Consider the following 14401-nt stretch of genomic DNA (forward strand, 5'->3'; position numbering starts at 1 on the left):
GCGGTGAGCTAAGCCTTTGTTCCAAAATCTGAATTACCTCCATTAGCATTTACAGAAAGAAAAAAATGGTTGCAGAGACAACACAAACGTACTTCCCAAGTCAGGAATGTGTTAGGTTCTGCGGATTTCCTCCGACGTTGTTGTAACTATAGAGACTCTGGAGGTGGAAGGTAACGGGTTGCAAATGTACTTGGGGGAAATGTGAGAATAGCTTTGCAACTCAAAGAGAGCTGTGGCGGCAACTTGGAGAAGGGCGCAGGCGAAGCTCTGACACTGGCGATAGCAAAATCAGAGCGTGAAATTCAGATTAGCCCTCCCCGGGCAGTGAGAGGAAGGGGGCATTGCAAGACTTGGCAGGGCTAAAGGTGTAACCTGTTTTATTTGGCCCCTGAAAGATTTTAACAGATGGCGAGACCAGCTGTCTTTTTCAGCCATTTAATAAACTCTTCGGTGGTAACAGTTTGGAAAGTGGGGGTTTTTTGTTTTAGGCCAGAGGAGAAAATAAAGAAATCTGTCCCAAATTGTCTTTGCCAAATAGTAAAGCCTGGAAACATTATGGAAAGTTAAAGAGGGGGAAAAAAAGAATGTTCATCGACATGATCATCTTCGTGTTTTTAAGGGAACAATCACAAGAACAAATTCCTTTCTGGCAAATTACGTGACCGATGATTGGCAAAGTGAATTTTGTCTCGCCTCTTAAACTGGAGTTTGAATTTTTGTCTTTTGAAAAAGAGATGCCTGCTTGTCTCACTTAGTGCTCCTGGACTAACTCATGCTGTGCTCTTTACGGCGACTCCAGAGGTACAGACAGAAACAAACTAAATCCTATTGAAAGCTAGTCCTGAGGAGGGAAAATACGTTGTCCTCCTGACTTCAGGGGTGATTTGTCCCTAATGTACATTATCAGTCTAGAATGGCCTACAACCCTCCTCGCCACGCTGTGTAAATCACGGAGCCCAGCTCCAGACCTCAGTGAATGGTGAAAACGCTCTTGGCGAGTTATTTTCACACTGGAATTCTGCTTGTGTGCCCAAAATATTTTTCTAAAACTGGCAGTTTTCCCCACCAGTAAAACAGCAACTCTCACTGATGGGAAAAGGAATTTTTTTTTCTTCCTTTCTTTTTCTGCTTTTGTAAAGATTCTTCCCAGTGATCACAAACACAGCTCCTCCTCTTGCAAATGTCCAGGATTCTGGGCTGAGCAACAGCCAATGGCATTTGACAAAGCTTTGTTCTCTCCTCAAGCCCTGTAATAGATACAAGACCTGTATTGCCCAAATAAATGGCAGCCGTAAAACATTAACTCTTTAAGTTAGCAAAGACTCCACACGCTGTTCTAGACACCTGGGTTACTGGGCAGCTTTCCTTGTGCTTGCTAAGCCTCTTTGGCTTAGCTCCCAGCTTGCTTCTTCCTGGGCTGTTAGTGATGGCTGGCTTCTTAAGCACTTAGCAAAGTGCAGGTGGTGGAGAAAGAAAGACTGAATCATTCTACCTGAAATAAGTTAGCTCGGTCATCAAGCTAGACACCAAATGAACAGAATGTCATTTCCAGCTCCGTAATCATCATGGCTCATGAAACACCCACAACAGATACGTGGTTCCAGCCAAGACACCTTCCTTGTCTAAAACCCAGGCTGCCAATCATTCAGCATCCTTAAAGTAAATCTACTTTGTGTGCCAAGCCCTGTGCCAGTGTGACCCAGACCAAGACCAACTCTCTTGGAGTTTCACTGGGTGGAGACAAGGACGAAAGTTAGAAACAGAAAGCCCTCCCCAGTAGAGCTGGGCTGAGAATGGCCTAAGTGAGACAGCTAAGAACAGCTGACCTGAATGGTTAGGAAACAGATTTCCACTTATACAAAGAAACTGCAGGTTCTTCCTAGCCACCCTTAGAGAAGTACCTATTTCTGTCTTCCGGTTACTGTTAAAGTATGATCATCTAGAAATTGTATGGGTCTAGAAATTATACCTATCATTGTCCCTCAGAAGCTACAGGGGACTGGCCCCAGGACCCCCTATTTGCATATAGATATGCAGATCTTCCTGTATATGTCAAGTCATCTGTACATTATATTGTCATACCAAATAAAATATAATGCCAAGTGAAGAATTGCTTCACTGGATTATTTAAAACATAATGACAAAAACAAAAGTCTTTGCATGTTCACAGATGTAATTTTTTTCTAATACTTTCTTTTTTAAAATTAGTTTAGAAGCAGTGAGACAGCCCAGAAGGACAGCACCCATCCACTGGCTTACTCCCCAAATGCCCACTGCCAGTCTCCATCGTGTATAGTACGGAACCAAGTCCTTGAGCCATCACCTGCTGCCTCCTAGGGTATGCACTGGTAGGAAGCTGGACTTGGAACCTGCAGCGAGAACTCAGATCAAGCACACCAGTGTAGGACACATGTGTCTTACCATGCACAGGCCATTGTATGGCTGCCCACATCACCTTCTCAGTCACCAGGCAGGTCGCAGTGGGACTTCCTTACCCAGGCAGTATGGAGCAGAGCAGCCAATAGAAAAGGGCTCCAAAATCAGCAACTCCTGGGCCTGACCTCAGAGACGGCCAAGTAAGGAGTTCTGGTAATAGGCTTACTCCAGATGTCTAGCTTATTTCCTCAGTGCATCCCCCTAAATAAATGCTATATTTGATCACATTAGCCAAGTATAACATTCCTAGAAAAGGTGAAAGCCATATTTTGCTCAAATGAAAGTAATAACAATGAAATGATAAAGTCTGTTAAAGATGTTGACCTAAAAATTACCTTAGGATTGCAAGGAGATGGCCTTCATTTCAGAATTCTCCAAATATCCAGAAATTACTAGGAGTTTTCTAATAGGATACATTCTTTTCTGTTTTGTTTGTTTGAGGGATGGAGGGAGAGAGACAGAGACAGAGAGATTGAGATCCTATTTGCTGGATCACTTCCCAATAACTTGATTAAGTTGGATTTGGGCCAAAACTGAAACTGGAGCCAGGAATTTGGTCCAGGTCTTCTACATGAGTGATGGAGATCCCAGTGCTTGAGCCACCTCTGTTGCCTCCAGCATCTTTACCAGAGGAAGCTGAGGCAGGAGCCTGGTATCAAACCCACATACTCCAGTATGGAACAAGGTATCTTACCCACTAAGCCAGAGCCCATTTCTTTTTCCTTAGATAGCATAATAACCAGCGACAGTTAAATTCTTAGCATTGAAAAAAAATGGCTTAATAAGTTATTTGACAAATTAGTAGTACATGTGAAAATTACATTATTTCCAGTTTTATCACTTATAATTAAGTTAGTTACAAACATTCAAAAGGGATTGAATATTTGGTAGAATAATTTCCAATTTCATTAATAGCCTTCAAAAGATATTTGCCAGGGCTAAGTATTTGCACAATCTGCATTTTGAATGAATGTTCCCCTAACTGGAATAAATTCTTTAAGAATTTGAATGAAAATTCCCCATTTCCTAAAGTTTTCAGACATTGGAGGCTTAGCATTTTAACCATTAATAATAGAAAAAATTTCTTTTGTCTTGTTGATGACATCATCTTTATGTAGCTTTGCTAGTCATTTGTGTTACTTCCCTCTCTTCCTTCTTCCTCTTGCCTTGCAATATAAGCCTGTTCTCTTAGAGTTCACATACGATTAAATATGTTGCTATTTCGACATGCAGTAAAAATGAAGTATCATATTTCCTACTTATTTTACTGTGGTATTTATTTATTTGTATAGAAGTTAGGTACTCACATATCATGTTTTTTTTTTAAAGAAGGTTTCTTTAAAAATGATTTCCTGTGTATTATGTGCTAGGTACTATTTCTCTGCTACAAAGAGCACAGAAATTACAAAAGGTGACACGGAGGGACGAAAGGAAATAGGGAAAGAAGATATTTCTTATTAAATATTAAGATATACCATAAATGAATTCACACACACACACAGACACACACACAAACCAGTATTTTATTGGTAGCTGAACAGAGAAATAGGGGGCAGATGTTGTGGTGCAGCAGGTTAAGTAACCATATTGGAGTGCTTGGTTCAAATCCTGGCCACTCCTCTTCCATTCCAGCTTCCCACTACTGCACACTTTGGAAGACAGCAGATGATGACCTAAGTACTTGGGCTCCTGTCTCCCAGATGTGAGGCCAGGGTGGAAACACAGCCCTGGCTGTTGTAGACATTTGGACAGTGAACCAGTGGGTAAAAGATAGCTAGCTCTCCGTGTGTGTGTGTGTGTCTGTGTGTGTGCCTACCTTCCAAATAAATAAATAAACTTCTTAAGATTTATTTTTATTGGAAATATAGATAAGATTTACAGAGAGAAGAAGAGCCAGAAAAATGTTCTAGCCACTGGTTCACTCCCCAAATGGCTGTGACAGCCAGAGCTGAGCTGATCAAAAACCAGGAACCAGGAACTTCTTCCAGGTCTCCCACATGGTTACCGGGTCCCAAGGCTTCAGACCGTCCTCTACTGCTTTCCCAGGCCATAAACACAAAGAAGGATGGGAAGTGGAGCAGCTAGGACATGAACTGGCACCCATATGGAATTCCAGTACTTGGAGGTAGAGGATTAGTCAATTAAGCTAACATGCTGGCCCCTCAAATAAATAAACACACATTTTAAAAGAAGCAAATACAGAAACAGAAGCAAAAAAAAGATGTAGGAATGAGTGTCATGACACTGCAGGCTAATCCTCTGCTTGGGATGCCCACATGTTGGGGTGCCTGGAGTCAAGTCCTGCCTCTGCTTCCCATTCTGCTTTCTGCTGAAGCATGTGGGAGGCAGCAGATGATGCCTTTGGGCTCTTGGACTCCTGCCACCACTTGGAGACCTAGATGGAGTTTTGGGGTTCTTGGATTCAGCCTGACCAAGCTACAGCTGTTGTAGGCATTTGGGGAGTGAACCACTGGGTAGATCTCTCTTCTTCAGTCTCTCTGTCATTCTGCCTTTCAAATAAATGTGTCTCTTTTTTAAGGATCTGAAATAAACACAAGAATCTATAAATACTTCTTACATTACAGGTGAAATTTCAAAACAAGAAGTGACTGTCAGTGGAGTTGGAAACGCTCATTAGATTTTTACAAAAAGTGAAGTTCAGACCTAGTGAAGGATGGCAAAGAACCTTGGGTTTGTTGTTTTTGTTTGCTTGTTTTTTTGTTTGTTTGACCTCCTTGCAAGCCACCAATTGAGCCTCCCATCATTTGCTGAACATTGATAGAAGACACTATACTGCTGGTTTGGAGACTAAACTGCAACAATAGTGGTTGAGGACCAGCGTTTGTACCCATTCTCTGTGCTCTCCCTCCCACCAGACCTGGCAGACTTTGCTCCCTGCAGGCAGTGAGGCCGACTCTGCAAACTCCTTGAAAGGGCAGTTGTTGGGGCCTCCACAACCCAAGTGACACATGAGAACTGCCTCTTGACAGTCATTCATTGCTGGTGCTTTAAAAGGACCTTAAAGAGTTTTACAGGGAAAAGAAAAACAAACAAACAAGTAAACAGACCCTGGTCAGGGAATCCATGGCTCACTTCAGAGGTACCTGGATTTAGCTCCCAGCTGGGGCTCCCCATTCTGGCTTTCTGCTACTGCAGACCTTAGAGGTAGCAGAGATGGCGAAAATAATTGGGTTCTTGCTACCCACATGGAGCTTCAGCTCCATGTTTTGGACCAGCCCATCCCTGCCCCCAGATGCTTAGGGGCCTTTGAGGAATGAACCCATGAGCTTGGAGTGTGGAAACACAAACTGTTAACAAAAACTAAAAGGTTTCAATAAAGAATAAAGAAGCATGCACAATTAGTTCACTAAAGAATAAAATTAACACACAGGAAAAAAATGTTCAGTCTCAGTAGTAATAGAGTAAAAATTAGAAATCTGAGTTTAACTTTCAGAAGGGCAATTTTTTCATAAAGTGTTAAGTATTTCTGACTCTCTTGGGAAGTGAGCATGCTCAGATCCCGCTGGCAGGCATATACGCCAGCATCAGCTTCCAGCCTGCAAGTCAAGTAAGTGTATGACAAGCCTTGGAACCCTGTCTTCTTTCTGTTCAGCCATTCCCCTGACAGGAGGCGTCCTGAGTAAGGATCTGAAATATGTACAAAATGTTCTTTGCAGGATTGCATGGAAAAAAATTTAAAAATTCAGAAGTAGGGCATTAATTAGGTAACCCTTGTATCTAGTGGGATATTGAACGCACACAACCTTCAAAATGACTTAAACAGTATAGAAGAAAGAAATGCAACTTTACAAATGTATAAAAGGATACTTTTTTTCCCATTTTTAAAATAGGTAAAATGGCCTAATTTGGGGGGAAGGTTTTAAGTCCCAGATCTGTGCCCCTGGTAGTCTCACAAAAGGTTGTACACCATGGAGTAAGCAGTTACAGGGAAGGCAGGCACCTCTGCTGAACCCCCCAGCCACTGGGGGTTTTTCACCAAATCGTCCAGAAGACAGATTTATACAGAGTAAGAGAAACCCTGAAAAGATCAGGTCAAAATGACTACTGCGTAGTAAGTAGGTAAAGCCATGGCCTACAGTGTCCACATCCCGTATGGGTCCCATTTCGAGTTATGGCTGCTCCAACCTCAGATCTAGCTCCTTTGCTAACGCAACTGGGAAAGCAATGGAGCTAGGCCCAAATGCCTGGACCTTGTACCCATGTAACAAATTTGGAGGAAGCTTCTGGCTCCTGGCTTCAGCCTTGTCCAGTGCTGGACATGGTGACCATTTGGGGAGTGAAATCAACAGATGGTAGCGCTCTCTCTCTCTCTCTCTCTCTGTGTAACTCTTTCAAATAAATAAATAAATTTTAAAGAAAAATTATTATAGAGAGGATGAGGGAGTGAAGGTAAAGGTTGTAGGTGCAGTTCTCAAAGTATGGCCTGAGCAACCCCCGCCGTCCACTACAGAACAACCACGCACACAGGCCCACTTGTGGGGCTCTCAGAGCCACAGACCATGCGCAGTGTCCAGCTTGGACCTGGGAATCTGTGATGAGGCTCCATCTCCAGAGGTGTCTGCTGTGAGGGAGAGGGTGTGGGTTGGATGGCCTAGTGACTCAGTCCCAGCTGCTGCCCTCAGCCCCAAGGTGTATTTCTCTGAAGGGCAGAGGGCCAAGGGCTAACAGCCGAATTGGTTGTGTCAGATCAGCCAGCCCTGCATTCCAGTGCATCGCTGCATCCTCTGAGATGGCCCCCAGAGTTCTGCCTCCATCAGCAGGCTCCCATGACCATGAATTTCTTAAATACTGTTTTCACCCAGCATTAGTCAGCTGCCAGCTTCTCCCTCAAATTTGCATCACTCTTCAGTAATTTGAGAGATTTTTTTCACATGCAACCATCAATACATACATACGTTTGTTTAGTCACTTATTCATTCATTTATTTATTTGAAAAGCAGAGTCAAAGAGAGAGACCTTCCATCTGCTGGCTCACCCGAATGGCCAGCAGCCTACAGCTGGGAGCTTCATCCAGATCTTCCACATGGGTGCAGCAGTCCAAGCGTATGCTTTCCCAGGTGCATTGTCAGGGAGCTGGATAAAAAGTGGAGAAGCCAGTACATGAACCTGTGCCTGTATGGGATGCTGGCACTGTTTGCAGCAGCTTTACCCACTATGCCACAGCACTGGCCCTGAGCTATTTTGTTATTACTTTCCTAAGCTTGTCTATGCACCCTCCCCAGGTTCTGAAAAATCTCTGCATATTCATGTAAATCAATACTTGGACATTGAACTCCTGATAGAAAACAAGAACGGGACACTTTGAAACTTGTTTCCTTCCTGGAATTCTCTTTTCCTTGACTGAAGTAAAAACTTCTGAAGAAAAGGTGGTGATATTCACATTTCAGTTCTGACAAGTAGGATTAGAGACTAAAACTTTTGCATTCATTACATGATTATTTTGATACGGAAAGAGATGCCTCTGATTCTTTGAAACAGCTGTGACCAGATGGAGGTATAATGGAAATATGTCAGGAGCTATGAAAGTTGTCGGCTTGACTGCTCTAGGGAGCATAACTTGAGAGTTCACTGCAAAACAGAGTGGCGGCAACACTGAAGGTTTTTACTCCAGGTGCCTGGCCTCTGTCACCTGTCACTGAGTCTCTGCCCTGTCCTGCTGGGGGCCACCAGCCAGCTCCTGATGGAAAAGCAGTGTGGTCTCCTCTCCGACTTAATCCTTGCCTATCTGCAGAGACCTCCCCCAGGGTGCTGCTGGCAAGAATGGCTCCTGGTTTCAAACACCTGTCCACTAGGAACTGTACTTCTACCCCCAACTTCCCCTTGCGGAGCCATGGGCAGATATCAGATGGCAGCAACTTCTGGTCTCTCCCAAGCGGATCGGCTACCCAGTAGCCAACGGCTCCCCGCCATGGCTTCCCCATTTGCCGGAGATTTATCCAAGTGCGGAATTTTAAATGGAGACTAAAATAGCACACTGAACCTTCTGCAGGAAGCTTTGTCAGCCTCGTGGACCATATAGACCACGCTCACCTTCATGTGATCATCACAACAATCCATTTGTTTATTCATGTTGTAAACCTTTCATTGACATTAATTTCATGCATTGTTCAAAGCGCTATACCCTGAGGATGTTTTCATTTTCATGGGGTCGGGACTGTTGTCTCCCTGCTTCACAGATGCCAAGCGAGGCTGGAAGAGGCCAGGGGCGATGTCCAAGAGAACAGCCTGACGAGTGGAGGGGATGGATCCACAGCCGGGCCGTCAGCTCCAGGTTCAAGTGTCTCAGCTACTATTTCCCTCACCTTACGGAGAGCCAGCCTGGTGCCGACAGCAACTGTTTCACTCACCTCTTTCTAAACTCAGGTCCTCACTTGCCCTACTCTTGTGGTCTCCATGCCCCTCAGGTTGGTGCCCTCAAGTGCAGTCTCTGTATCTCCCATGGTTCCTAGGATGTGACCCTGACAGCCTGGAGACTCCCAGCAGGAACAGGGCAGTAACTGGCTGCATCCATGTCACTCCCTGAAGTGACTGGCAGCAGGGAACTCAACCCCAGTCTCCCACATGAGTGGCATGGACCCAACCACTGTCGCCATCACCCACCACCTCCTATGGAGCTCACGAGCAGGAGGCTGGAGTAGGAGGGGCAGAGTCAGGATTCACAGAACCCAGGCAGCCCAAGGCAGGTGTGAGAACCCCACTGGTCCCATGCCAAGTGCTCACTTGTATGAGCAGGAATTTAATGATTTACTGACAGATACCGCACTAGGTACCAGAGATGTGATGATGAGCAGCACCCATCCACTCTACCTCCAAGAAGCTTGCCGTGAACGAAGAAATGAAGATAGTTCCAATGCATGAAGATGGATCCATTGCAAGAGGAAGATGCTATAAGGGAAAGCAAGGGTGTTGTGGAACACAGCGAAGAGATACAACCCAGAAGAAGGCTCTCCAAGGGTAGTTCCACAACTCCTCCCCCAGCACTGAGCAAGTGGCCAAAGCAGGACATCAACACTGCCCTTCCTTAAGCCCTATGTGGAGAGTCCAAAGTGATGTGCTGATGACGGGATACAAGTTTGGTTACCAGGACAGTTAAAAGGGAACACTAACATTTGCTGAGCTGTGTTCTAAGCCACTCTATGTATTGCGGGAATAAGGTACCTGTGCCCAGCTGTTGCATTCCAGGTCCTTGCCCCTGCCTGAGATTAGAATTCAAGGCACAGACATGGGGACCATGCAAAGGATGGGAGCAGGATTTATTTAAAGAGAGAGGGAGTGAGTACACATTCAGACGTGAAGGCGAGCAGCCCCATGAACAGAGCCTAGCTCATGAGGAGAGAGCAAGAGAGAGCACTCCATCCAGCTCACTTCCTGAGCTGGGAATGGTGCCCTAATTGACCTATAAACAGATGTAGTTTGGGCAAGTGTTGGCATATGGGAGGTCCTCTGGGGAGATTTCCATGGCACCTCCACACAGATTTCAGCACACCTATGCTCCTTGTGGCATCTTCTTTGTTGTGCAGACAGGTGCATCATGGGAATGTAGGTGTGCTGAATTGGTATGCAAAGGGGTGGGGTGCATGGCGTTGAGACAGAGACTACGGGGAAACCTCCCAGTTTCAGTGTTCTCCCGCTGACTCCCACCTCTGCCACGTCATCTCTATTCTATACATGGCAGGCTCCTGCTAACCTGGTGTGGCTGTTCCCGCCCCAGTTTCCAGGTGAGCTATTGAGGCACAGAGGGTAAGCCATCAAGCAGTGGAGTCGGGAGTTGAGCACAGACACTCTGACTCCAACACCCATGCTCTTGTGGGCTCTGACACTTTCCCTCCTGTACAACCCAGCATCACACAAGAGGATAAAATAAATGTAATCAATGTTTAGGACTTTTAATCAATGTTTAGGACTTTTGGGGGCCATTTGCTCACTTTCTCCCTATTGTGAGGGGGTTTGGACTCTGCTTCACTTTGAATTCACCTAGAAAGCTTTCAAAGCATGAAGTGAAGAAAAGAAAACTTTCCCACATACACATTGCCTGAATGAAGTCAGCAGCTTTATTTCTAGTAGCCCCAAACTGGACATAACTAAAGTGACCTGTGACAGGTGAATGTATAAACTGTGGTATATGCACCTGATGGCACGGTACTCGGCAGTAAAAAAGGACAAATGACACACACAGCAACTCCAGTGGCCCTTATAGATATGTGGAACATAACGGCCTGCTTCAAAAGGCTGTATACTGCATGCTGTGTCATTTATATATATTCTCAACATGATGAAATGAGATGAGAACAGATTAGTGGTTGCCATGGGGCTAGGGGCAGAATGTGTGGTATAGCTGTGACTAAAGAAATCTCAGGGCTGATGTGGCACAGAGGGTTAAGCTGCCACCTGCAATGGCATCCCCTAGGAACTCTGGTTCATGTTCCAGATGCTCCACTTGCTTGCTTTTTTTTTTTTTTTTTTTTTGGTTAAAAAAAAATTTAATGGAAAGTCAGATATACAAGATCTTCCATCCACTGATTCACTCCCCAAGTAACCTCCATGGCCACAGCTCAGCCTATCAGGAGCCAGGAGCCTCCTCTGGGTCTCCCACATGGGTGCAGGGTCCCAAGGCTTTGGACCGTCCTCAACTGCCTTCCCAGGCCACAAACAGGGAGCTGAATGGGAAGTGGGGTCACTGGAATTAGAACCGGCACATATATGGGACCCTGACACATACAAGTTGAGGACCCTAGCCACTAGCCTACTGTGCCAGGCCCACAACTGTTCCACTTTTAATCCAGCTTCCTACTAATGCCCCTGAGAAAGTAACAGAAGCTGGCTGAAGAGTTTGGGCCCCTACCAGCCACATGGGAGACTCAAATGGAATTCCAGGCTCCTGGTTTCAGCCTGGCCCAGCTCTGGCTATTGTAGCCATTTGGGAAGTGAGCCTGCAAATTGATGATCTCTATCTCTCTGTCCGCTTTTCTCTATAACTCTGCTTTTCAAATAAATACATCTTACAAAAGAAATCACTCTCACCAGGCTGGGCTACTTCTGTATCTTGATTGCAGTGATGGTTGCACACACCTATACACATAATAAAATGTTATAGAACTATACAGATACATGACACCAATGTGAGTTTCCTGATTTTAACATTGTGCTATTTGTATAGTGACATAAGATATGATTGTTGAAAGGGACTGGGTGAGGAGCATTTGTGGAACAGTCTAAAAATCCATACTTACTTTGAAATAAAGGTATTTTGAAAGCTGGGCATCCCGGAGTCTGGTTGTGGAGCTTGGGTGTTGAGGAGCCCTACAAAGGTTGCCCAGCAGCCACAGCTAAGCAACCCTGAGCCAGCACTGGAGATCCCTAGGGTGGGAGGCCCCCTTCAGGCCAAGAGACACTGTCCTCAAGTTTCAGGAAGTTTATGAAGCCCCTTAGCTGTTGCCTGGCAGGGGAGAGCTCCCAGAGAGGCCAGGACACCCTCCTCATCCTCCTTATTTCCAGCTGAAGGAGAGATGAGCTAGCAGCAGCACAGTGTCCCCACGTCTGATAGGGCTCCCTACTAGTGCTGGCTCAGGAAGTCTGAGCCCTAGGCTGAGCCCAGATCCTGAACCATTGTTGCTTGCCTCTGCATTCCCCAGGTTACCTAGATCTTGTCTATTTCAGAATTTGTCTATTTCATCTTTGCCCTGTGGCTTGGGAAGGGTTGCTCCACCCCAGATGGCTGACACTGATTTGGGATGTGATCTCCTGTCTCTGGGACAGGTGCCTGTATAGAAAAATATGCAGTACGCTCTTGTCACCTTGCACCCATGGCATTAATGTGTTCAAAGCGGCTGTTACGTTGGCATTGATGAAAAGCGAGTGAAGAAATCAACTCCTGATGCTGGGCAGCTGGCAGCCCAGGTGTCTCCCAGAAGTGTTCGAAACCTCCACAAAGGGTCACATGCAGGAAGGAAACAGCTATTGGGTGTAGGACACCTTGTTCCCTGGCACCTGGCAAGATGGGAGCCGTGTGTGCCCCTCCGTGAACACAGTGGCCACCCACAGAACCTTCTGGACATCTGGGAACCAGCTCTGATGTGCCTTTCCTGGGAGCAACAGTCCGGTAAGTGGCAGATCTCACCGCTCTGCCTCACTTTCTTTTTATTTATTTATTTTTTATAGCCTCTAGACTATCAGGGTACAGATATGTTCTGGCAGCTGGGGACCTGCCTGGGGCGGACTTGGGGTCGGGAGTCTCCAGAAGTGTCTTTGTTCCGTTAAATGCTATTGTCAGCTAACTCACCTTTCACTGTGAGTCACTGGCTAATTTTGGCCATAAAAACAAGTTCTTAGACAATCTCCTTTAATGCCTTTATGTCGATCAGGGAGAATTTTCCTGCCTCCTTTGTTTGATATGGAAATGAGCCTGATAGCTTTACAGCCGCTTGGAGCACTGGAGAGAAACAAAACTGTGTCCACCACAAAGGTGGCTTCTGCTCTCTTTGGCAGATCTTTGAATAATTAGTTGTTGAAAAACAAAGTCTCCCAAAATAAATGAACATCAAACCAGAGCTCCTGTGAGTGGGCATAAATATATCTGGGGAGTCTGTTAAAACAAAACACATACACATTATGTAATGCATTGCTGACATCATCATTCTGGAATCATCTGAGACAAAGTTTTCTTGGTAAAGAAATTAACTGGGATGATAAAGTAAAATCAAATGAAATCATGTGAGGCTGTGGATTCACAGCTCTGGCCCACAACAAGGGCAGGCTTGGAGGCTGAGGCCAAGCCAAAGGGTCCCCATGGCTGTCTGCTGTATTTATTCCCTTCCTCTCATGCATCCCCACCCCCCTTTTCAGCAGGCTGGGCAGCCCACCTGTTCTGTTTTCACTGCAGCCTCCAACAGAAAGCTTCTCATCAAATCACTTACTCCTGTTGATGGGTTGGTTGATTTGACTCTAACGGGCAGTTGCATGAACCAGGCCTCTGCAATGTGAGGCCTCTCTTTCTGCAGCTTGAAAGCTTCATCCTATGTTCACATATTTTGTGCAGCAGTGAGGGGACAAAATAAGGAAGTCTGCAACTTCTCACTAATTGGAGGTGATGAGAAATCCTTGCCATTGAGCCACAGGGCAGAAGTGCACATCTCTGCATTCTTTAGTTAATAGTGTGGGTGTGGAGTTGTTAGAACCTATCAGGCCCCCAAGGATCCATGGGGTTGGTGGGCCTGCACCCCCATGCCTGATGAAACTGGGCACAGACAGGTCATCTAAAGGCTAGTGAGGTTTATTGCTCAGGATAGTTCTGTACCTGGAACATTCCAAACTGCTAAGATGAGGCATTGTCCACTTCACCCAGGAGCATTTCTGCACACACACCCTCGCCCATCTGCCTTGTTAGGGCCTATGTGGCACTTGACACCTGCCCCAACAGCTGCTTTTAAGGGGTCCAGCTGCTGCAAAAAGGGGATAAAGCCCTGTTTCAAACAACCAGCCTTCTATTTGTGCAGGCTCAATCAGCCCCACCTCCCACCCTTGCACTCTCTACCCCACTGTCTATCTCCCCTAAACTGAAGTCTCTGCTTTGGCCACATCCTCATTTCTTCAAATCCAAAAATCCTAACAGGCTTGCGTTAATTTCACTCCAGGATCTTGTCAAACACAAAAACATATATTCTAACTGCTAATACCTCTGAGCTTCACCAAGTGATCCCATTTATTAAAATTGTGAGTGAGCAAAGGCACTCATGAGTATGGGTTACACAGAGAAAGACCTGCTGTGGGAGGGCAGTCGCTAGGAGGCTCCCCAAAAGGAGAAGGGATGGGGACTGGGAGACAGAGTACCTGAGCAACACTGCCAGCCTCCATCTGGGGCAGAAGACAGTACCTCGCCAGTTGTTGGTTGCTTTTATGAAGGATAGGGTGGCTTCTCTAGGCATGAAGCCACCTGGGAATTACATGG

General features: G+C 45.7%; 1 protein-coding gene across 3 annotated transcripts in view; it reads left to right on the top strand.

Moving 5' to 3' along the window:
- Positions 1-8621, top strand: part of MYO3B (myosin IIIB) — a 545106-nt gene extending 536485 nt beyond the window's left edge. For all 3 annotated transcript variants that reach the window (XM_058664616.1, XM_058664615.1, XM_058664617.1), the window contains one exon: positions 7680-8621. The gene's annotated coding sequence lies outside the window, so the exon portion shown is untranslated. The remainder of the gene's footprint in view (positions 1-7679) is intronic.
- The last annotated feature ends 5780 nt before the right edge of the window (positions 8622-14401 follow it).

The sequence above is a fragment of the Ochotona princeps genome, chromosome 5 (genome assembly GCF_030435755.1).
Source record: "Ochotona princeps isolate mOchPri1 chromosome 5, mOchPri1.hap1, whole genome shotgun sequence".
In the NCBI taxonomy this organism is placed as follows: Eukaryota; Metazoa; Chordata; class Mammalia; order Lagomorpha; family Ochotonidae; genus Ochotona; species Ochotona princeps.